Source organism: Nerophis lumbriciformis, linkage group LG23, assembly GCF_033978685.3.
Source record: "Nerophis lumbriciformis linkage group LG23, RoL_Nlum_v2.1, whole genome shotgun sequence".
Lineage (NCBI taxonomy): Eukaryota > Metazoa > Chordata > Actinopteri > Syngnathiformes > Syngnathidae > Nerophis > Nerophis lumbriciformis.
Window position 1 is genome coordinate 3,815,359 of NC_084570.2, and position 25,817 is coordinate 3,841,175.

Consider the following 25,817-nt stretch of genomic DNA (forward strand, 5'->3'; position numbering starts at 1 on the left):
GCCATGACGATACCAATATTTTAGTACCAAAATGTATTTCGATACTTTTCAATACTTTTCTAAATAAGGGGCACCACAATAAAATGCCTTTATTGGCTTTATTTTAACAAAAAACCTTAGGGTACATTAAACATATGTTTCTTATTGCAGTTAAGTCCTTAAATAAAATAGTGAACATACAAGACAACTTGTCTTTTAGTAGTAAGTAAACAAACAAAGGCTCATAATTAAGAAACAATCAACAAGATACAAACAAGAAAACAACCCGAAGGCAAGTGTGCCTATTGCACGCGGAAACTTAGGCAATAACTTAGGACATGAAACTGTAGACCTCACGAAACTGTCTCTTGAAACAAACACAAAACTGTGGCATGAAACAAACATGAAACTGTGGCATGAAACAACGAGCATTAACTATGGCATAGAACAAACACGAAACTGTGGCATGAAACAACTAGCATTAACTATGGCATAGAACAAACACAAAACGGTGGCATGAAACAACTAGCATTAACTATGGCATAGAACAAACACGACACTGTGGCATGAAACAACTAGCATTAACTATGGCATAGAACAAACACGAAACTGTGGCATGAAACCAATAATGACGCCAGGACGACTGACTGGCAAAGGCAAAAAATCTTATGGTACATTAAACATATGTTTCTTATTATAAGATTGTCCTTATATAAAATAGTGAACATACAAGACAACTTGTCTTTTAGTAGTAAGTAAACAAACCAAGGCTCATAATTAAGAAACAATCAACGAGATACAAAACAGAAAACAACCCGAAGGCAAGTGTGCCTATCGCACGCGGAAACTAAAGCAATAACTTAGGACATGAAACTATAGACATGAACCTCACGAAAATGTGGCATGAAACAAACACGAAACTGTGGCATGAAACAACTAGCATTAACTATGGCATAGAACAAACACAAAACTGTGGCATGAAACAAACACGAAACTGTGGCATGAAACAACCACGAAACTGGGGCATGAAACAACTAGAATTAACTATGGCATAGAACAAACACGAAACTGTGGCATGAAACAACTACCATTAACTATGGCATAGAACAAACACGAAACTGTGGCATGAAACCAATAATGACGCCAGGACGACTGACTGGAAAAGGCAGGCTTAAATAATGTCTCTTGCTTGGAAACAGGTGTGCGTCCCGAACACCAGAGGCAGGTGAAACTCATAAGTCGCCATGGTAACTAAAACAAACCCAGGTGTCAAACAGGAACTAAAAGAGTCCAAATCTAACAGAACATAACAAAAACATGATCCGGACCACGGATCATGACAAAACCACTGCCGATGTATTTAGATACTTTTCAATACTTTTCTAAATAAGGGGCACCACAAAAAAATGTCATTATTGGCTTTATTTTAACAAAAGATCTTAGGGTACATTAAACATATGATTCTTATTGCAAGTTTGTCCTTAAATAAAATAGTGAACATACAAGACAACTTGTCTTTTAGTAATAAGTAAACAAACAAAGTCTCATAATTAAGAAACAATCAACGAGATACAAAACAGACAACAACCCGAAGGCAAGTGTGCCTATCGCACGCGGAAACTAAGGCAAAAACTTAGGACATGAAACTACAGACATGAACCCCACGAAACTGTGGCATGAAACAAACACGAAACTGTGGCATGAAACAACGAGCATTAACTATGGCATAGAACAAACACGAAACTGTGGCATGAAACAACTAGCATTAACTATGGCATAGAACAAACACAAAACGGTGGCATGAAACAACTAGCATTAACTATGGCATAGAACAAACACGACACTGTGGCATGAAACAACTAGCATTAACTATGGCATAGAACAAACACGAAACTGTGGCATGAAACCAATAATGACGCCAGGACGACTGACTGGCAAAGGCAAAAAATCTTATGGTACATTAAACATATGTTTCTTATTATAAGATTGTCCTTATATAAAATAGTGAACATACAAGACAACTTGTCTTTTAGTAGTAAGTAAACAAACCAAGGCTCATAATTAAGAAACAATCAACGAGATACAAAACAGAAAACAACCCGAAGGCAAGTGTGCCTATCGCACGCGGAAACTAAAGCAATAACTTAGGACATGAAACTATAGACATGAACCTCACGAAACTGTGGCATGAAACAAACACGAAACTGTGGCATGAAACAACTAGCATTAACTATGGCATAGAACAAACACAAAACTGTGGCATGAAACAACTAGCATTAACTATGGCATAGAACAAACATGAAACTGTGGCATGAAACAACTAGCATTAACTCTGGTATAGAACAAACACAAAACTGTGGCATGAAACCAATAATGACGCCAGGACGACTGACTGGCAAAGGCAGGCTTAAATAATGTCTCTTGATTGGAAACTGGTGCGCGTCCCGAACACCAGAGGCAGGTGAAAATCATAAGTCGCCATGGTAACTAAAACAAACCCAGGTGTCAAACAGGAACTAAAAGAGTCCAAATCTAACAGAACATAACAAAAACATGACCCGGACCACGGATCATGACAAAAACACTGCCGATGTATTTAGATACTGTTTAATACTTTTCTAAATAAGGGGCACCACAATAAAATGCCTTTATTGGCTTTATTTTAACAAACAATCTTAGGGTACATTAAACATATGTTTCTTATTGCAAGATTGTCCTTATATAAAATAGTGAACATACAAGACAACTTGTCTTTTAGTAATAAGTAAACAAACAAAGTCTCATAATTAAGAAACAATCAACGAGATACAAAACAGACAACAACCCGAAGGCAAGTGTACCTATCGCACGCAGAAACTAAGGCAAAAACTTAGGACATGAAACTATAGACATGAACCTCACAAAACTGTGGCATGAAACAAACACAAAACTGTGGCATGAAACAAACACGAAACTGGGGCATGAAACAACTAGCATTAACTATGGCATAGAACAAACACGAAACTGTGGCATGAAACCAATAATGACGCTAGGATGACTGACTGGCAAAGGCGGGCTTAAATAATGTCTCTTGCTTGGAAACAGGTGCGCGTCCCGAACACCAGAGGCAGGTGAAAATCATAAGTCCCCATGGTAACTAAAACAAACCCAGGTGTCAAACAGGAACTAAATAGTCCAAATCAAACAGAACATAACAAAAACGTGATCTGGACCACGGATCATGACAAAACCACTGCCAATGTATTTAGATACTTTTCAATACTTTTCTAAATAAGGGGCACCACAAAAAAAATTTCATTATTAGCTTTATTTTAACAAAAAATCTTATGGTACATTAAACATATGTTTCTTATTGCAAGTTTGTCCTTAAATAAAATAGTGAACATACAAGACAACTTGTCTTTTAGTAGTAAGTAAACAAAAAAGGCTTCTAATTAGTCTGCTGACGTATGCAGTAACATATTGTGTCATTTATCATTCTATTTTGTCAAAATTATGAAGGACAAACTGTAAAAAACTGATTATTAATCCACTTGTTCATTTACTGTTAATATCTGCTTACTTTCTCTTTTAGCATGTTCTATCTACACTTCTCTTAAAATTTAATAATCACTTATTCTTCTCTTGTTTGATACTTTACATTAGTTTTGGATGATACCACAAATTTAGGTATCGATCCGATACCAAGTAGTTACCGGATCATACATTGGTCATATACAAAGTCCTCATGTGTCTAGGGACATATTTCCTGAGTTTATCAACATAATATGCATTTTTTTTAAAAAGGAAAAAAGATTTTGTGACGATAAAAAAAATATCGATTTAATCATTGTAGTTTTGACTAGATACGCTATTGTACTTGGTATCATTACAGTGGCTGTCAGGTGTAGATCCACCCATGGTGTTTGTTTACATTCAGGGTGCTAGCTTGCTGTTGGCGGTTAGCTATCGTATCCTCCTACGGTGTGTAGTGAAACATGTTTAGCTATTCCTCGTCCTGCAGTGATAATGATACTTGTAAGAAACTTACTTTATTTGTCACCATGGAGGCGAGGATTAGTGATTTAGAAGTAGCTAAAACACTGCAAATGGACGTTTGTCGCTAGCTAGCTAGCATGTCTTAAAGCACCTCTTCCTGAGGGCATTTCAGTGTTATAACTTCACCTTTATCTTTAATTTTTAAGCCAAAATGCTTCCGTTATCCCCTTTCTGTTTACACACTGTGTCTGCTTGTACGTACTCTGTGATTGTGCGCTGCCGAACACGCTCCTCTGCTCGCAAAACCAGCAATGACACGACGTGACAACGTGCGTTTAATTTTTGTTTCATCTGACCACAGAACTTTACTCCAGAAGTTGTTATCTTTGTCCATGTGATGTCAGATGAAACAAAAATTGAGCTGTTTGGCCACAATAACAAGCAGCGCTTCATAGCAGCAGTCGACCTCCAGGGCCCCAACTCCCCGCCCCTCTGTTGCGAGTTTATGTAACGTGTTTATGTGTGCATTGTGTGGAGGTTTTTCCCCACTCCAGACTAGGCCCCCTTAGGAGCCCAGTCTAGATTGTATTTTTTTACTCATCTTCTTCCCCAGCGTTTTACCTTTTTCTTATCTTTTACGGGGCGCCTTTGACGACCCATCAGCGTTCCTGTTCTGTAACCCTGTACACTGTTTGTTTGTCTAATCTTGAACGGATTTGTGCTGAAAACATAGTTTTGTTGTACTTCTGCAATGACAATAAAGTCCTATCCTATCCTATTTCCCAGCAATATGTTTGGAGGAGAAAAGGTGAAGCCTTTAATCCCAGGAACAACACACCTACCGTCAAGCATGGTGGTGGTAGTATTATGCTATGGGCCTGTATTGCTGCCAATAGAACTGGTGCTTTACAGAGAGTAAATGGGACAATGAAAAACGAGGATTACCTCCAAATTCTTCAGGACAACCTAAAATCATCAGCCCGGAGGTTGGGTCTTGGGCGCAGTTGGGTGTTCCAACAGGACAATGACCCCAAACACACGTCAAAAGTGGTAAAGGAATGGCTAAATCAGGCTAGAATTAAGGTTTTGGACTGGACGTCCCAAAGTCCTGACCTAAACGTGTGGACAATGCTGAAGAAACAAGTCAATGTCAGAAAACCAACACATTTAGCTGAACTGCACCAATTTTGGCAAGAAGAGTGGTCAAAAACTCAACCAGAAGCTTGTGGATGGCTACCAAAAGCGCCTTATTGCAGTGAAACTTGCCGAGGGACATGTAAGCAAATATTAACATTGCTGTATGTATACTTTTGACCAAGCACATTTTCAGTAGACCCATAATAAATTCATAAAAGAACCAAACTTCATGAATGTTTTTTTGTGACCAACAAGTATGTGCTCCCATCACTCTATCACAAAAAAAATAAGAGTTGTAGAAATGATTGGAAACTCAAGACAGCCATGACATTATGTTCTTTACAAGTGTATGTACACTTTTGAACACAACTATACTCCGCACCATTGTTAACAAAAGTCAGTTGACACAAGTAGTGTCTAAAAAAACCACATTCCCATGTTTGTTTTGACCAAGGTAGAAAAGGCAACCTCTGATGACCGACACATACCACCTCTGTATCTTAAAAATCAGCACACACTCAGCGTAATTGCCCGTGCGTGTTATGTGACACATGCACACGCTGAACGGGGGTGTCAATGAATCCCCCGTGGCCTGCGATCTAAAGTGTGCTTTGAATTTTGGCCCCCACTGCGATTGTGTTTGACACCCTTGCCCTAGGTGTTATTTGGCCTTTCTGCTCCCTCTTTACCCATGGCCAGAAGCGACCCTTCTCTGTCTCCTCAGCCAGTTCTTTAATGGCTTTCTGACACCTGGCGACCGTGCAACCACATGTCCTGCAGTCAGCGGATGGTTGAGGACCAGACAAATCCATCACACTTCCATGGGTCGTGTGTACATTTTCCACCCTGCAGCCATGTCTGCATACTCTAATCCAGACCTGGGCATTATGCGGCCCGCGGGCCACATCCGGCCCTTTGTGCATCCCTGTCTGGCCCGCATGAGGCCAATCATAAATTACAAAATAAATTTAATGGGAAACATTATCACCAGACCTATGTAAGCGTCAATATATACCTTGATGTTGCAGAAAAAAGACCATATTTTTTTTTTATCGATTTCCGAACTCTAAATGGGTGAATTTTGGCGAATTAAACGCCTTTCTATTATTCGCTCTCAGACAACGTGACGTCACATCGGGAAGCAATCCGCCATTTTCTCAAACACCGAGTCAAATCAGCTCTGTTATTTTCCCTTTTTTCGACTGTTTTCCGTACCTTGGAGACATCATGCCTCGTCGGTGTGTTGTCGGAGGGTGTAACAACACGAACAGGGACGGATTCAAGTTGCACCAGTGGCCCAAAGATGCGAAAGTGGCAAGAAATTGGACGTTTGTTCCGCACACTTTACCGACGAAAGCTATGCTACGACAGAGATGGCAAGAATGTGTGGATATCCTGCGACACTCAAAGCAGATGCATTTCCAACGATAAAGTCAAAGAAATCTGCCGTCAGACCCCCATTGAATCTGCCGGAGTGTGTGAGCAATTCAGGGACAAAGGACCTCGGTAGCACGGCAAGCAATGGCGGCAGTTTGTTCCCGCAGACGAGCGAGCTAAACCCCCTGGATGTCTTGGCTCACACCGTCCCTTATGCCACCGAAGATGATCAAGAGAAGAATATCGACCCTAGCTTCCCTGGCCTGCTGACATCAACTCCAAAACTGGACAGATCAGCTTTCAGGAAAAGATAGCGGATGAGGGTATGTCTACAGAATATATTAATTGATGAAAATTGGGCTGTCTGCACTCTCAAAGTGCATGTTGTTGCCAAATGTATTTCATATGCTGTAAACCTAGTTCATAGTTGTTAGTTTCCTTTAATGCCAAACAAACACATACCAATCGTTGGTTAGAAGGCGATCGCCGAATCCGTCCTCGCTTTCTCCCGTGTCGCTGGCTGTCGTGTCGGTTTCGCTTGCATACGGTTCAAACCGATATGGCTCAATAGCTTCAGTTTCTTCTTCAATTTCGTTTTCGCTACCTGCCTCCACACTACAACCATCCGTTTCAATACATGCGTAATCTGTTGAATCGCTTAAGCCGCTGAAATCCGATTCTGAATCCGAGCTAATGTCGCTATAGCTTGCTGTTCTATCAATCATCAATCAATCAATCTTTATTTATATAGCCCTAAATCACAAGTGTCTCAAAGGGCTGCACAAGCCACAACGACATCCTCGGTACAAAGCCCACATACGGGCAAGGAAAAACTCACCCCAGTGGGACGTCGATGTGAATGACTATGAGAAACCTTGGAGAGGACCGCATATGTGGGTAACCCCCCCCCTCTAGGGGAGACCGAAAGCAATGGATGTCGAGTGGGTCTGACATAATATTGTGAGAGTCCAGTCCATAGTGGATCTAACATAATAGTAAGAGTCCAGTCCATAGTGGGACCAGCAGGACACCATCCCGAGCGGAGACGGGTCAGCAGCGTAGAGATGTTCCCAGCCAATGCACAGGCGAGCGGTCCACCCCGGGTCCCGACTCTGGACAGCCAGCACTTCATCCATGGCCACCGGACCTGTGCCCCCCCCCCTCAAGGAAAAGGGGAGCAGAGGAGAAAAGAAAAGAAACGGCAGATCAACTGGTCTAACAGGGGGGCTATTTAAAGGCTAGAGTATACAAATGAGTTTTAAGATGGGACTTAAATGCTTCTACTGAGGTAGCATCTCTAATTGTTACCGGGAGGGCATTCCATAGTACTGGAGCCCGAATAGAAAACGCTCTATAGCCCGCACACTTTTTTTGGGCTCTGGGAATCACTAATAAGCCGGAGTTCTTTGAACGCAGATTTCTTGCCGGGACATATGGTACAATGCAATCGACAAGATAGGACGGAGCTAGACCGTGTAGTATTTTATACGTAAGTAGTAAAACCTTAAAGTCACTTCTTAAGTGCACAGGAAGCCAGTGCAGGTGAGCCAGTATAGGCGTAATATGATCAAACTTTCTTGTTCTTGTCAAAAGTCTAGCAGCCGCATTTTGTACCAACTGTAATTTTTTAATGCTAGACATAGGGAGACCCGAAAATAATACGTTACAGTAGTCGAGACGAGACGTAACGAACGCATGAATAATGATCTCAGCGTCGCTAGTGGATAAAATAGAACGAATTTTAGTGATATTACGGAGATGAAAGAAGGCCGTTTTAGTAACACTCTTAATGTGTGATTCAAACGAGAGAGTTGGGTCGAAGATAATACCCAGATTCTTTACTGATTCGCCTTGTGTAATTGTTTGGTTGTCAAATGTTAAGGTGGTATTATTAAATAAATGTCGGTGTTTGTTTGTGTTGGCATCACTGTGTGACGTCACAGGAAAATGGACGGGTGTATATAACGACGGTTAAAATCAGGCACTTTGAAGCTTTTTTTAGGGATATTGCGTGATGGGTAAAATTTGGAAAAAAACTTCGAAAAATAAAATAAGCCACTGGGAACTGATTTTTAATGGTTTTAACCCTTCTGAAATTGTGATAATGTTCCCCTTTAAAAAAGAATCTATGTCGAGTGTACAATACAACGGTGCTGCTTTTGTTTTGAAAAGCGTTATTTGTATTACTTCCGTGTGGACGTATGCTCGTGCGCGATTGTGAGTGAATGTGAACAGCGGCAATCACAAATTACAAAATACATTTTAAAAAACATCTATGTCGTGCGTGCAATACAACTGTGCTGCTTTTATTTTGAAAAGTGTTATTTATGGGGTTATGTCCGTGTGTAACCTGTGAGTGAAGGTGCACAGCGATGCACGGTTACCCCCGAGACGCTAAAAAGAGAAAAGTTGATGACAAATGCCGTGTTTTCAACAAGACATGGACTGCCAAGTATGTCGTTACAGAAATTAAAGGTAAGGCCGTGTGCTTAATTTGTGGTACACAAGTTGCTGCGTTTAAAGAATATAATTTGAATCGCCACTACACGACAAAGCACGAGGAAAAATACCGGAATCTGTCTGATGAAGCACGCGCAAGGTAAGCTGATGCGTTGATGGTAAAACTGCAAACCCAACAAGGACTTTTTGCCAAATTTCACACCCCCAGAGATGCGGCTGTCAGGACAAGTTTCGTCATTTCTCACAAAATCGCCAGAAAATTAAGGTGTTTTCTGACGGAGAGTTTATTAAGGAGTGCTTATTGGACTCTGTTGCGCTGATATGCACGGAGAAGAGGGGCGCATTTGAGAACGTGTCACTCTCCCGACGCACTGTAACGAGGCGGGTTGAGACCCTCGCTGGAAACTTGGAGCTTCAGCTGAAGAAGAGAACGGCCGACTTTGACTGTTTTTCGCTGGCTTTGGATGAGAGCTGCGATGTACGTGACACCGCCCAGCTGCTCATCTTCTTACGTGGGATAACTGCAGACTTTCAAATCACGGAGTAGCTGGCAGCCATGCAGTCAATTAAAGGGGAACATTATCACACTTTCAGAAGGGTTAAAACCATTAAAAATCAGTTCCCAGTGGCTTATTTTATTTTTCGAAGTTTTTTTTCAAAATTTTACCCATCACGCAATATCCCAAAAAAAAACTTCAAAGTGCCTGATTTTAACCATTGTTATATACACCCGTCCATTTTCCTGTGACGTCACACAGTGATGCCAATACAAACAAACAGCAAGGTATAGCGACATTAGCTCGGATTCAGATTCGGATTTCAGCGGCTTAAGCGATTCAACAGATTACGCATGTATTGAAACGGATGGTTGTAGTGTGGAGGCAGGTAGCGAAAACGAAATTGAAGAAGAAACTGAAGCTATTGAGCCATATCGGTTTGAACCGTATGCAAGCGAAACCGACGAAAACGACACGACAGCCAGCGACACGGGAGAAAGCGAGGATGAATTTGGCGATCGCCTTCTAACCAACGATTGGTATGTGTTTGTTTGGCATTAAAGGAAACTAACAACTATGAACTAGGTTTACAGCATATGAAATACATTTGGCAACAACCTGCACTTTGAGAGTGCAGACAGCCCAGTTTTCATCAATTAATATATTCTGTAGACATACCCTCATCCGCTCCCAGATTTCTTTGACTTTATCGTTGGAAATGCATCTGCTTTGAGTGTCGCAGGATATCCACACATTCTTGCCATCTCTGTCGTAGCATAGCTTTCGTCGGTAAAGTGTGCGGAACAAACGTCCAATTTTTTGCCACTTTCGCAACTTTGGGCCACTGGTGCAACTTGAATCCGTCCCTGTTCGTGTTGTTACACCCTCCGACAACACACCGACGAGGCATGATGTCTCCAAGGTACGGAAAACAGTCGAAAAAACGTAAAATAACAGAGCTGATTTGACTCGGTGTTGTGACGTCATCGCTCCGAGAGCGAATAATAGAAAGGCGTTTAATTCGCCAAAATTCACACATTTAGAGTTCGGAAATCAGTTAAAAAAATATATGGTCTTTTTTCTGCAACATCAAGGTATATATTGACGCTTACATAGGTCTGGTGATAATGTTCCCCTTTAAACACCACCCCATACTTGCCAACCTTGAGACCAATACAAACAAACAGCAAGGTATAGCGACATTAGCTCGGATTCAGACTCGGATTTCAGCGGCTTAACACTGTCTGATAAGATAATCACTAACAACTATGAACTAGGTTTACAGCATATGAAATACATTTGGCAACAACATGCACTTTGAGAGTGCAGACAGCCCATTTCAGGCGCGCTAAGAACATATATTTTTCCACGATATCAGCACTCAGGTTAACCATACCTAAATAGACACAAAATACTGCATTACACAAGACTACCCGAATGTACTTGAATGATTGAAAAAAATAAATGTTTTTAAGCTAAATTATTGGTAAACACAGTTTATGTATAATAATTTACGTAAAACCGCGAGTAATTAATAAAGTTTTCATTAATTAAGATATTCTGTAGACATACCCTCATCCGCTCTCTTTTCCTGAAAGCTGATCTGTCCAGTTTTGGAGTTGATGTCAGCAGGCCAGGGAAGCTAGGGTCGATATTCTTCTCTTGATCATCTTCGGTGGCATAAGGGACGGTGTGAGCCAAGACATCCAGGGGGTTTAGCTCGCTCGTCTGCGGGAACAAACTGCCGCCATTGCTTGCCGTGCTACCGAGCTCCTTTGTCCCTGAATAGCTCACACACTCCGGCAGATTCAATGGGGGTCTGGCGGCAGATTTCTTTGACTTTATCGTTGGAAATGCATCTGCTTTGAGTGTCGCAGGATATCCACACATTCTTGCCATCTCTGTCGTAGCATAGCTTTCGTCGGTAAAGTGTGCGGAACAAACGACTGACCATTTCGTCGGCTTTCCCCACACCCTCGTATTTTGAACAAATTTCGTCCAATTTCTTGCCACTTTCGCATCTTTGGGCCACTGGTGCAACTTGAATCCGTCCTTGTTCGTTTTGTTACACCCTCCGACAACACACCGACGAAAGTGAGAAAATGGCGGATTGCTTCCCGGTAGTGATGGGTCCGGCAACACCGATGCATCGGCGCATGCGTCGAGCTCATAGAGCGAAACCCTGTGTCGGTGCGCGTACCGCTTTTAGAAAGTCACGTGACCGATCATGAGCTGTTTTGGTCACGTGACCGATACGCGAACTGTCGCCTCCTCTGTGCCCTGTGAGCGGCTCTTTTCTACAGCTGGAGAAATAATAACTAAGAAGAGAAAGCGTCTAAAATTGAATACGTTGGAAAAACCGGTTGTTGTTTTTTAATAAAAATGTGTAAAAATAGATAAATAATATTTTCCAGGTCCACAAGCAACCTCATTCACAACACGTTCTCTTAGATTTCCATGTTATGATACATGTTCATATTATTTATTGACTGTATCTAAAAAAGACAAAAAATATATTTTTATTTAAATGAAGTTATGAAATAATCCTAAATGAAATACAATGACTTGGTTTATATTATTGTATATACTAGGTCAGTGGTTCTCAACCTTTTTTCAGCAATGTACCCCCTGTGAATTTTTTTTTAATTCAAATACCCCCTAATCAGAGCAAAGCATTTTTGGTTGAAAAAAAAAAGATGAAGTAAAATACAGCACTATGTCATCAGTTTCTGATTTATTATATTGTATCACAGTGCAAAATATTGCTCATTTGTAATGGTCTTTCTTGAACTATTTGGAAAAAAAGATATACAAATAGATAAAAACTTGTTGAAAAATAAATAAGTGATTCAATTATAAATAAAGATTTCTACACCTAGAAGTAATCATCAACTTAAAGTGCCCTCTTTGGGGATTGTATTAGAGCTCCATCTGGATTCATGAACTTAATTCTAAACATTTCTTCACAAAAAAAAAAATCTTTAACATCAATATTTATGGAACATGTCCACAAAAAATCTAGCTGTCAACACTGAATATTGCATTGTTGCATTTCTTTTCACAGTTCTTTTTGACAGACATTTTAGTGACAAACCTGAGCTTGTGCTTCACTGAGTTTATGAACTTACATTCATATTTTGTTGAAGTATTATTCAATAAATATATTTATAAAGGATTTTTGAATTGTTGCTATTTTTAGAATATTTAAAAAAAAATCTCACGTACCCCTTGGCATACCTTCAAGTACCCCCAGAGGTACGCGTACCCCCATTTGAGAACCACTGTACTAGGTCATAAAATCAGTGTCAGTTGAGTCGGTCCATAGGTTGCCTGTAGGGATTTTTAATGTCCAGCAGATGTCAGTATTTAGTGACACAGTATCGACACAGTATCAATACAGTTTTGCAATGTGTCGAAACGCTTCATGAGGCCTCATCAACCCATCACTACTTCCCGGTGTGACGTCACGTTGTGACGTCATCACTCCGAGAGCGAATAATAGAAAGGTGTTTAATTCGCCAAAATTCACCCATTTAGAGTTCGGAAATCGGTTAAAAAAAAATATGGTCTTTTTTTCTGCAACATCAAGGTATATATTGACGCTTACATAGGTCTGGTGATAATGTTCCCCTTTAAAGAGACAACCACAGGTAATGAGTTGTTCACATAGGTAAATGCGTGTTTGGACATGTTAGGACTGAAATGGGACAAGCTAACAGGTGTGACAACAGATGGTTGTCCAAATCTGACAGGGATCCTAGTCACTGCCGTCGTGTCCTTGGGCAAGACACTTTACCCACCTGCTCCCAGTGCCACCCACACTGGTTTAAATGTAACTTAGATAATGGGTTTCACTATGTAAAGCGCTTTGAGTCACTAGAGAAAAAGCGCTATATAAATATAATTCACTTCACTTCACATGAAGCTCTCTGCGTACTGTACGTGGGCTAATCGGAAGGTCAGATGAAGTTTGGAGCTCTGTAGCAACTGACTGTGCAGAAAGTCTTTGCACTATCCGCTGACCCCTCTCTGTCAGTTTACGTGGCCTACCACTTGGTGGCTGAGTTGCTGTTGTTCCCAAACTCTTCCATTTTCTTATAATCAGTAGAAGCATTTAAGTCCCATCTTAAAACTCATTTGTATACTCTAGCCTTTAAATAGCCCCCCTGTTAGACCAGTTGATCTGCCGTTTCTTTTCTTTTCTCCCCTGCTCCCCTTTTCCTTGAGGTGGGGGGGCACAGGTCCGGTGGCCATGGATGAAGTGCTGGCTGTCCAGAGTCGGGACCCGGGGTGGACCGCTCGCCTGTGCATCGGCAGGGAACATCTCTGCGCTGCTGACCCGTCTCCGCTCGGGATGGTGTCCTGCTGGCCCCACCATGGACTGGACTCTTACTATTATGTTGGATCCACTATGGACTGGACTCTCACAATATTATGTCAGACCCACTCGACATCCATTGCTTTCGGTCTCCCCTAGAGGGGGGGGAGTTACCCACATATGCGGTCCTCTCCAAGGTTTCTCATAGTCATTCACATCGACGTCCCACTGGGGTGAGTTTTTCCTTGCCCGTATGTGGGCTTTTGTACCGAGGATGTCGTTGTGGCTTGTGCAGCCCTTTGAGACACTTGTGATTTAGGGCTATATAAATAAAGATTGATTGATTGATAATAAAGCCGGCAGTTGACGATGGAATATTTAGGAGCGAGGAAATTTCCCGACTGGATTCGTTGCACAGGTGGCATCCTATGACAGTTCCACGCTGGAAATCACTGAAAGCGGCCCATTCTTTCACAAATGTTTGTAGAAACAGTCTCCATGCCTAAGTGCTTGGTTTTATACACCTGTGGCCGGGCCATGTGAGTAGGACACCTGATTCTGATGGCCAAATACTTTTGGCAATATAGTGTGTTTTACAATCACATATTTTTACTGACTCAGGGTGAATCAAATGTATTTTCTGCAAAAAAAAAAAAGGGCCTATGCTTGTAGGGGGAAAAAAAGCATGAATGGGCGAGTTTTCCCATAAATAAAACTGTACTGTACGCTCTTGGGCTGTTTGCTGGCCCCACCGTGGCCTTCTGACTGCTGTGACATGGGGGTCAACAGCTGCTGGGGCGCTCGGCTATTAGCAGAGCAAAGTCACGCTGACACGCACGCTTGCATTCCAATGAAGACCGCGAAAGACTAAAATATGATGATGAAATGACAAAAGGTGGGCGCGAACAAGCCGCGCTTGTATAACCTCGAGAGCTTGCGTGTCAGTATGAAATGAACACGATTCCTTATCCTGCAAACACCTTTAAAGACCACCTTTTTGTAGGGGGGGAGCTCTTTTAACTCCATGTCCACACTGCAAAAAGTCAGTGTTCAAAAACAAGAAAAAAAAATGAGGGGTATTTTATTTGAAATAAGCAAAATTATCTGTCAATAGAACAAGAAAATTTGGCTTGTCAAGACTTTCCAAAACTAGCTAACTTCAATGAACCCAAAAATACCTTAAAATAAGTATATTCTCACTAATAACACGTGCACTTTTCTTGGTAAAAAAAAAAAAGAGACATTTTTGCTCAATATGTTGAAAAATATTCTTATATTAAGTAAATGCTAGTGCCATTATCTTGACATAATGATATGCGCTCGGCATTACATTTCTTGAAACCAGCAAACTTATACTAAAACTAATGTATTGTTCTTAATGGAAAGGCAACAAGGCAACGGCTTGTTACTCTCGGGGTCTCCTAGCCGCTCAGGCAAATCATATTGTCTAAAAATGCATTTTTCCATGGATAACATGACATCATCGCGCAAAGTGCGTGCTCTTTCAGTCAATTGGTGCGCATATATACAGCCCGGCCCCCGGCCAAATTTTTTTTAATTGTAATTTTGAAGAATTTATCTGAATGTGCATGAACTATTTCTGTTCAAAATTGTTTGAAATGTTTAAATATTAACTGTCAGTTTACTGTACTGTGCCAACTGTACTACTATATGAGTACGTATTTTCTATTGTTTCATTGAAAATAAAACAGCAAAGTCCATTTGGCTGTCATCTGTTTTAATTATGAGACACATTTGTGTCAAAATCAAGATTTTTTTTTTCATGCTTGAAATAAAAAATGATTACTTTAAAAAAGTAGTTTTATACTTGTAAGTGTTGATGACACAGCTTTGCAACAGTTGATATTCTAGTTTCAAGCATGTTTTACTCAATATAGGTCATCAAATCTCAGCAACAAGCTGTAATATCTTACTGAGATCATTTAGGACGAAAACGCTTAAAACAAGTAAAACACTCTAACATAAAACCTGCTTAGTGAGAAGAATTATCTTATCTGACGGAAAATAAGCAAAAATCACCTTTATTTGAGATATTTAATCTTACTTAGATTTCAGTTTTTGCAGTGTAGAAGGAGTTCTGAACGCCAGCCCCTGCAAAAACTGAAATCTAAGTAAGATGAAATATCTCAAATAAGGGTGATTTTTGCTTATTTTCTGTCTGATAAGATAATTCTTCTCACTAAGCAGATTTTATGTTAGAGTGTTTTACTTGTTTTAAGGGTTTTGGTCCTAAATGATATCAGTAAGATATTACAGCTTGTTGCTGAGATTTGATGACCTATATTGAGTAAAACATGCTTGAAACTAGAATATCAACTGTTGCAAAGCTGTGTCATCAACACTCACAAGTATGAAACTGCTTTTTTAAAGTAATAATTTCTTACTTCAAACATGTAAAAAAAAAAAATCATGACTTTGACACAATTGTGTCTCATAATTAAAACGGATGACAGCCAAATGGAATTTGCTGTTTTATTTTCAATGAAACAATAGAAAATACGTACTCATATAGTAGTACAGTTGTTATTAGTGAGAATATACTTATTTTAAGGTATTTTTGGGTTCATTGAGGTTAGCTAATTTGACTTGTTTTGGAAAGTCTTGACAAGCCAAATTTTCTTGTTCTATTGGCAGATAATTTTGCTTAGTTGTAATAAAATACCCCTCATTTTTGTGTTTTTTTTTTTCTTGTTTTTAACACTGACTTTTTGCAGTGTAGAAGGAGTTTTGAACGCCAGCCTAACACTGCAAAAACTGAAAACTAAGTAAGATGAAATATCTCAAATAAGGGTGATTTTTGCTTATTTTCTGTCTGATAAGATAATTCTTTTCACTAAGCAGATTTTATGTTAGAGTGTTTTACTTGTTTTAAGGGTTTTGGTCCTAAATGATCTCAGTAAGATATTACAGCTTGTTGCTGAGATTTGATGACCTATATTGAGTAAAACATGCTTGAAACTAGAATATCAAGTGTTGCAAAGCTGTGTCATCAACACTCACAAGTATGAAACTACTTTTTTAAAGTAATAATTTCTTACTTCAAGCATGAAAAAAAAAAAATCATGATGCATATCATTATGTCAAGATAATGGCACTAGAATATTTTTCAACATATTGAGCAAAAAGGTCTCTTTTTTTTTCTACCAAGAAAAGTCTTGACAAGCCGAATGTTCTTGTTTTATTGGCAGATAATTTTGCTTAGTTCAAGTAAAATACCCCTCATTTTTGTATTTTTTTTCTTGTTTTTGAACACTGACTTTTTGCAGTGTAGAAGGAGTTTTGAACGCCAGCCTAACACTGCAAAAACTGAAATCTAAGTAAGATGAAATATCTCAAATAAGGGTGATTTTTGCTTATTTTCTGTCTGATAAGATAATTCTTCTCACTAAGCAGATTTTATGTTAGAGTGTTTCACTTGTTTTAAGGGTTTTGGTCCTAAATGATCTCAGTAAGATATTACAGCTTGTTGCTGAGATTTGATGACCTATATTGAGTAAAACATGCTTGAAACTAGAATATCAAGTGTTGCAAAGCTGTGTCATCAACACTCACAAGTATGAAACTGCTTTTTTAAAGTAATAATTTCTTACTTCAAACATGTAAAAAAAAAAAATCATGACTTTGACACAATTGTGTCTCATAATTAAAACAGATGACAGCCAAATGGAATTTGCTGTTTTATTTTCAATGAAACAATAGAAAATACACACTCTTATAGTAGTACAGTTGTTATTAGTGAGAATATACTTATTTTAAGGTATTTTTGGGTTCATTGAGGTTAGCTAATTTTACTTGTTTTGGAAAGTCTTGACAAGCCAAATTTTCTTGATCTATTGGCAGACAATTTTGCTTAGTTGTAATAAAATACCCCTCATTTTTGTGTTTTTTTTTCTTGTTTTTAACACTGACTTTTTGCAGTGTAGAAGGAGTTTTGAACGCCAGCCTAACACTGCAAAAACTGAAAACTAAGTAAGATGAAATATCTCAAATAAGGGTGATTTTTGCTTATTTTCTGTCTGATAAGATAATTCTTCTCACTAAGCAGATTTTATGTTAGAGTGTTTTACTTGTTTTAAGGGTTTTGGTCCTAAATGATCTCAGTAAGATATTACAGCTTGTTGCTGAGATTTGATGACCTATATTGAGTAAAACATGCTTGAAACTAGAATATCAACTGTTGCAAAGCTGTGTCATCAACACTCACAAGTATGAAACTACTTTTTTAAAGTAATAATTTCTTACTTCAAACATGCAAAAAAAAAAAAATCATGACTTTGACACAATTGTGTCTCATAATTAAAACACATGACAGCCAAATGGAATTTGCTGTTTTATTTTCAATGAAACAATAGAAAATACACACTCTTATAGTAGTACAGTTGTTATTAGTGAGAATATACTTATTTTAAGGTATTTTTGGGTTCATTGAGGTTAGCTACTTGTTTTGGAAAGTCTTGACAAGCCAAATTTTCTTGATCTATTGGCAGATAATTTTGCTTAGTTGTAATAAAATACCCCTCATTTTTGTGGTTTTTTTTCTTGTTTTTAACACTGACTTTTTGCAGTGTAGAAGGAGTTTTGAACGCCAGCCTAACACTGCAAAAACTGAAATCTAAGTAAGATGAAATATCTCAAATAAGGGTGATTTTTGCTTATTTTCTGTCTGATAAGATAATTCTTCTCACTAAGCAGATTTTATGTTAGAGTGTTTTACTTGTTTTAAGGGTTTTGGTCCTAAATGATCTCAGTAAGATATTACAGCTTGTTGCTGAGATTTGATGACCTATATTGAGTAAAACATGCTTGAAACTAGAATATCAACTGTTGCAAAGCTGTGTCATCAACACTCACAAGTATGAAACTACTTTTTTAAAGTAATAATTTCTTACTTCAAACATGTAAAAAAAAAAAATCATGACTTTGACACAATTGTGTCTCATAATTAAAACAGATGACAGCCAAATGGAATTTGCTGTTTTATTTTCAATGAAACAATAGAAAATACACACTCTTATAGTAGTACAGTTGTTATTAGTGAGAATATACTTATTTTAAGGTATTTTTGGGTTCATTGAGGTTAGCTAATTTTACTTGTTTTGGAAAGTCTTCACAAGCCAAATTTTCTTGATCTATTGGCAGATAATTTTGCTTAGTTGTAATAAAATACCCCTCATTTTTGTGGTTTTTTTTCTTGTTTTTAACACTGACTTTTTGCAGTGTAGAAGGAGTTTTGAACGCCAGCCTAACACTGCAAAAACTGAAAACTAAGTAAGATGAAATATCTCAAATAAGGGTGATTTTTGCTTATTTTCTGTCTGATAAGATAATTCTTCTCACTAAGCAGATTTTATGTTAGAGTGTTTTACTTGTTTTAAGGGTTTTGGTCCTAAATGATCTCAGTAAGATATTACAGCTTGTTGCTGAGATTTGATGACCTATATTGAGTAAAACATGCTTGAAACTAGAATATCAACTGTTGCAAAGCTGTGTCATCAACACTCACAAGTATGAAACTACTTTTTTAAAGTAATAATTTCTTACTTCAAACATGCAAAAAAAAAAAAATCATGACTTTGACACAATTGTGTCTCATAATTAAAACACATGACAGCCAAATGGAATTTGCTGTTTTATTTTCAATGAAACAATAGAAAATACACACTCTTATAGTAGTACAGTTGTTATTAGTGAGAATATACTTATTTTAAGGTATTTTTGGGTTCATTGAGGTTAGCTACTTGTTTTGGAAAGTCTTGACAAGCCAAATTTTCTTGATCTATTGGCAGATAATTTTGCTTAGTTGTAATAAAATACCCCTCATTTTTGTGGTTTTTTTTCTTGTTTTTAACACTGACTTTTTGCAGTGTAGAAGGAGTTTTGAACGCCAGCCTAACACTGCAAAAACTGAAATCTAAGTAAGATGAAATATCTCAAATAAGGGTGATTTTTGCTTATTTTCTGTCTGATAAGATAATTCTTCTCACTAAGCAGATTTTATGTTAGAGTGTTTTACTTGTTTTAAGGGTTTTGGTCCTAAATGATCTCAGTAAGATATTACAGCTTGTTGCTGAGATTTGATGACCTATATTGAGTAAAACATGCTTGAAACTAGAATATCAACTGTTGCAAAGCTGTGTCATCAACACTCACAAGTATGAAACTACTTTTTTAAAGTAATAATTTCTTACTTCAAACATGTAAAAAAAAAAAATCATGACTTTGACACAATTGTGTCTCATAATTAAAACAGATGACAGCCAAATGGAATTTGCTGTTTTATTTTCAATGAAACAATAGAAAATACACACTCTTATAGTAGTACAGTTGTTATTAGTGAGAATATACTTATTTTAAGGTATTTTTGGGTTCATTGAGGTTAGCTAATTTTACTTGTTTTGGAAAGTCTTCACAAGCCAAATTTTCTTGATCTATTGGCAGATAATTTTGCTTAGTTGTAATAAAATACCCCTCATTTTTGTGGTTTTTTTTCTTGTTTTTAACACTGACTTTTTGCAGTGTAGAAGGAGTTTTGAACGCCAGCCTAACACTGCAAAAACTGAAAACTAAGTAAGATGAAATATCTCAAATAAGGGTGATTTTTGCTTATTTTCTGTCTGATAAGATAATTCTTCTCACTAAGCAGATTTTATGTTAGAGTGTTTTACTTGTTTTAAGGGTTTTGGTCCTAAATGATCTCAGTAAGATATTACAGCTTGTTGCTGAGATTTGATGACCTATATTGAGTAAAACATGCTTGAAACTAGAATATCAACTGTTGCAAAGCTGTGTCATCAACACTCACAAGTATGAAACTACTTTTTTAAAGTAATAATTTCCTACTTCAAGCATTAAATAAAAAAATCATGACTTTGACACAATTGTGTCTCATAATTAAAACAGATGACAGCCAAATGGAATTTGCTGTTTTATTTTCAATGAAACAATAGAAAATACACACTCTTATAGTAGTGCACTTGTTATTAGTGAGAATATACTTATTTTAAGGTATTTTTGGGTTCATTGAGGTTAGCTAATTTTACTTGTTTTGGAAAGTCTTGACAAGCCAAATTTTCTTGATCTATTGGCAGATAATTTTGCTTAGTTGTAATAAAATAACCCTCATTTTTGTGTTTTTTTTTCTTGTTTTTAACACTGACTTTTTGCAGTGTAGAAGGAGTTTTGAACGCCAGCCTAACACTGCAAAAACTGAAAACTAAGTAAGATGAAATATCTCAAATAAGGGTGATTTTTGCTTATTTTCTGTCTGATAAGATAATTCTTCTCACTAAGCAGATTTTATGTTAGAGTGTTTTACTTGTTTTAAGTGTTTTGGTCCTAAATGATCTCAGTAAGATATTACAGCTTGTTGCTGAGATTTGATGACCTATATTGAGTAAAACATGCTTGAAACTAGAATATCAACTGTTGCAAAGCTGTGTCATCAACACTCACAAGTATGAAACTACTTTTTTAAAGTAATAATTTCTTACTTCAAACATGTAAAAAAAAAAAAATCATGACTTTGACACAATTTTGTCTCATAATTAAAACAGATGACAGCCAAATGGAATTTGCTGTTTTATTTTCAATGAAACAATAGAAAATACACACTCTTATAGTAGTACAGTTGTTATTAGTGAGAATATACTTATTTTAAGGTATTTTTGGGTTCATTGAGGTTAGCTACTTGTTTTGGAAAGTCTTGACAAGCCAAATTTTCTTGATCTATTGGCAGATAATTTTGCTTAGTTGTAATAAAATACCCCTCATTTTTGTGGTTTTTTTTCTTGTTTTTAACACTGACTTTTTGCAGTGTAGAAGGAGTTTTGAACGCCAGCCTAACACTGCAAAAACTGAAATCTAAGTAAGATGAAATATCTCAAATAAGGGTGATTTTTGCTTATTTTCTGTCTGATAAGATAATTCTTCTCACTAAGCAGATTTTATGTTAGAGTGTTTTACTTGTTTTAAGGGTTTTGGTCCTAAATGATATCAGTAAGATATTACAGCTTGTTGCTGAGATTTGATGACCTATATTGAGTAAAACATGCTTGAAACTAGAATATCAACTGTTGCAAAGCTGTGTCATCAACACTCACAAGTATAAAACTACTTTTTTAAAGTAATAATTTCTTACTTCAAACATGTAAAAAAAAAAAATCATGACTTTGACACAATTGTGTCTCATAATTAAAACAGATGACAGCCAAATGGAATTTGCTGTTTTATTTTCAATGAAACAATAGAAAATACACACTCTTATAGTAGTACAGTTGTTATTAGTGAGAATATACTTATTTTAAGGTATTTTTGGGTTCATTGAGGTAAGCTAATTTTACTTGTTTTGGAAAGTCTTGACAAGCCAAATTTTCTTGATCTATTGGCAGATAATTTTGCTTAGTTGTAATAAAATACCCCTCATTTTTGTGTTTTTTTTTCTTGTTGTTAACACTGACTTTTTGCAGTGTAGAAGGAGTTTTGAACGCCAGCCTAACACTGCAAAAACTGAAATCTAAGTAAGATGAAATATCTCAAATAAGGGTGATTTTTGCTTATTTTCTGTCTGATAAGATAATTCTTTTCACTAAGCAGATTTTATGTTAGAGTGTTTTACTTGTTTTAAGTGTTTTGGTCCTAAATGATCTCAGTAAGATATTACAGCTTGTTGCTGAGATTTGATGACCTATATTGAGTAAAACATGCTTGAAACTAGAATATCAACTGTTGCAAAGCTGTGTCATCAACACTCACAAGTATGAAACTGCTTTTTTAAAGTAATAATTTCTTACTTCAAACATGTAAAAAAAAAAATCATGACTTTGACACAATTGTGTCTCATAATTAAAACAGATGACAGCCAAATGGAATTTGCTGTTTTATTTTCAATGAAACAATAGAAAATACACACTCTTATAGTAGTACAGTTGTTATTAGTGAGAATATACTTATTTTAAGGTATTTTTGGGTTCATTGAGGTTAGCTAATTTTACTTGTTTTGGAAAGTCTTGACAAGCCAAATTTTCTTGATCTATTGGCAGATAATTTTGCTTAGTTGTAATAAAATACCCCTCATTTTTGTGTTTTTTTTTCTTGTTTTTAACACTGACTTTTTGCAGTGTAGAAGGAGTTTTGAACGCCAGCCTAACACTGCAAAAACTGAAAACTAAGTAAGATGAAATATCTCAAATAAGGGTGATTTTTGCTTATTTTCTGTCTGATAAGATAATTCTTCTCACTAAGCAGATTTTATGTTAGAGTGTTTTACTTGTTTTAAGGGTTTTGGTCCTAAATGATCTCAGTAAGATATTAGAGCTTGTTGCTGAGATTTGATGACCTATATTGAGTAAAACATGCTTGAAACTAGAATATCAACTGTTGCAAAGCTGTGTCATCAACACTCACAAGTATAAAACTACTTTTTTAAAGTAATAATTTCTTACTTCAAACATGTAAAAAAAAAAATCATGACTTTGACACAATTGTGTCTCATAATTAAAACAGATGACAGCTAAATGGAATTTGCTGTTTTATTTTCAATGAAACAATAGAAAATACACACTCTTATAGTAGTACAGTTGTTATTAGTGAGAATATACTTATTTTAAGGTATTTTTGGGTTCATTGAGGTTAGCTAATTTTACTTGTTTTGGAAAGTCTTGACAAGCCAAATTTTCTTGATCTATTGGCAGATAATTTTGCTTAGTTGTAATAAAATACCCCTCATTTTTGTGTTTTTTTTTCTTGTTTTTAACACTGACTTTTTGCAGTGTAGAAGGAGTTTTGAACGCCAGCCCCTGCAAAAACTGAAATCTAAGTAAGATGAAATATCTCAAATAAGGGTGATTTTTGCTTATTTTCTGTCTGATAAGATAATTCTTCTCACTAAGCAGATTTTATGTTAGAGTGTTTTACTTGTTTTAAGGGTTTTGGTCCTAAATGATCTCAGTAAGATATTACAGCTTGTTGCTGAGATTTGATGACCTATATTGAGTAAAACATGCTTGAAACTAGAATATCAACTGTTACAAAGCTGTGTCATCAACACTCACAAGTATAAAACTACTTTTTTAAAGTAATAATTTCTTACTTCAAACATGCAAAAAAAAAAAAATCATGACTTTGACACAATTGTGTCTCATAATTAAAACAGATGACAGCCAAATGGAATTTGCTGTTTTATTTTCAATGAAACAATAGAAAATACACACTCATATAGTAGTACAGTTGTTATTAGTGAGAATATACTTATTTTAAGGTATTTTTGGGTTCATTGAGGTTAGCTAATTTTACTTGTTTTGGAAAGTCTTGACAAGCCAAATTTTCTTGATCTATTGGCAGATAATTTTGCTTAGTTGTAATAAAATACCCCTCATTTTTGTGGGTTTTTTTCTTGTTTTTAACACTGACTTTTTGCAGTGTAGAAGGAGTTTTGAACGCCAGCCTAACACTGCAAAAACTGAAAACTAAGTAAGATGAAATATCTCAAATAAGGGTGATTTTTACTTATTTTCTGTCTGATAAGATAATTCTTCTCATTAAGCAGATTTTATGTTAGAGTGTTTTACTTGTTTTAAGTGTTTTGGTCCTAAATGATCTCAGTAAGATATTACAGCTTGTTGCTGAGATTTGATGACCTATATTGAGTAAAACATGCTTGAAACTAGAATATCAACTGTTGCAAAGCTGTGTCATCAACACTCACAAGTATGAAACTACTTTTTTAAAGTAATAATTTCTTACTTCAAACATGTAAAAAAAAAAAATCATGACTTTGACACAATTGTGTCTCATAATTAAAACAGATGACAGCCAAATGGAATTTGCTGTTTTATTTTCAATGAAACAATAGAAAATACACACTCTTATAGTAGTACAGTTGTTATTAGTGAGAATATACTTATTTTAAGGTATTTTTGGGTTCATTGAGGTTAGCTAATTTTACTTGTTTTGGAAAGTCTTGACAAGCCAAATTTTCTTGATCTATTGGCAGATAATTTTGCTTAGTTGTAATAAAATACCCCTCATTTTTGTGGTTTTTTTTCTTGTTTTTAACACTGACTTTTTGCAGTGTAGAAGGAGTTTTGAACACCAGCCTAACACTGCAAAAACTGAAATCTAAGTAAGATGAAATATCTCAAATAAGGGTGATTTTTGCTTATTTTCTGTCTGATAAGATAATTCTTCTCACTAAGCAGATTTTATGTTAGAGTGTTTTACTTGTTTTAAGGGTTTTGGTCCTAAATGATCTCAGTAAGATATTACAGCTTGTTGCTGAGATTTGATGACCTATATTGAGTAAAACATGCTTGAAACTAGAATATCAACTGTTGCAAAGCTGTGTCATCAACACTCACAAGTATGAAACTACTTTTTTAAAGTAATAATTTCTTACTTCAAGCATGAAAAAAAAAAAATCATGATGCATATCATTATGTCAAGATAATGGCACTAGAATATTTTTCAACATATTGAGCAAAAAGGTCTCTTTTTTTTTCTACCAAGAAAAGTCTTGACAAGCCGAATGTTCTTGTTTTATTGGCAGATAATTTTGCTTAGTTCAAGTAAAATACCCCTCATTTTTGTATTTTTTTTTCTTGTTTTTGAACACTGACTTTTTGCAGTGAAAAACAATTTAAAATCTGCAAATGACCTGTGATGGTTGTAACGTCTTCTCATGTATTTACATTCTCAAGCGAATGCAATAACACGTATGTGTAATTATTCCCCGAGGGTCAATAAACACTTCTGAAATACCAGCCTGATCTATAATTATGTTCTTTTTTTTTTTCTTCTTTTTTTTTAAAGCCTATGCAGCCGGTGTAAAAACCATAATCTACTCCACTTTTCCGAGAAGCTCAAGAGACTTAAATTGAAGAAATTATTAGATAAGAGGTATTCCTGTGGAGTAGCTGTTCAAACAGGATCAAATTTGCAAGTGATGTGATTCTTGCTGACCTTCTCGAAAAACAGCAATTACCACAATGGCCCCTCTGAGCAAGTCCATAAAAATCAAATATCAAATGGGTATTTGCGACACAGTACGTTGGATG

At 36.7% G+C, this 25,817-nt stretch overlaps 1 protein-coding gene across 5 annotated transcripts in view; it reads right to left on the reverse strand.

Moving 5' to 3' along the window:
* The window catches only part of tns1a (tensin 1a), a 288,746-nt gene that overhangs the window by 62,529 nt on the left and 200,400 nt on the right, over positions 1 to 25,817 (reverse strand). The gene's annotated exons all lie outside the window — the stretch shown is intronic.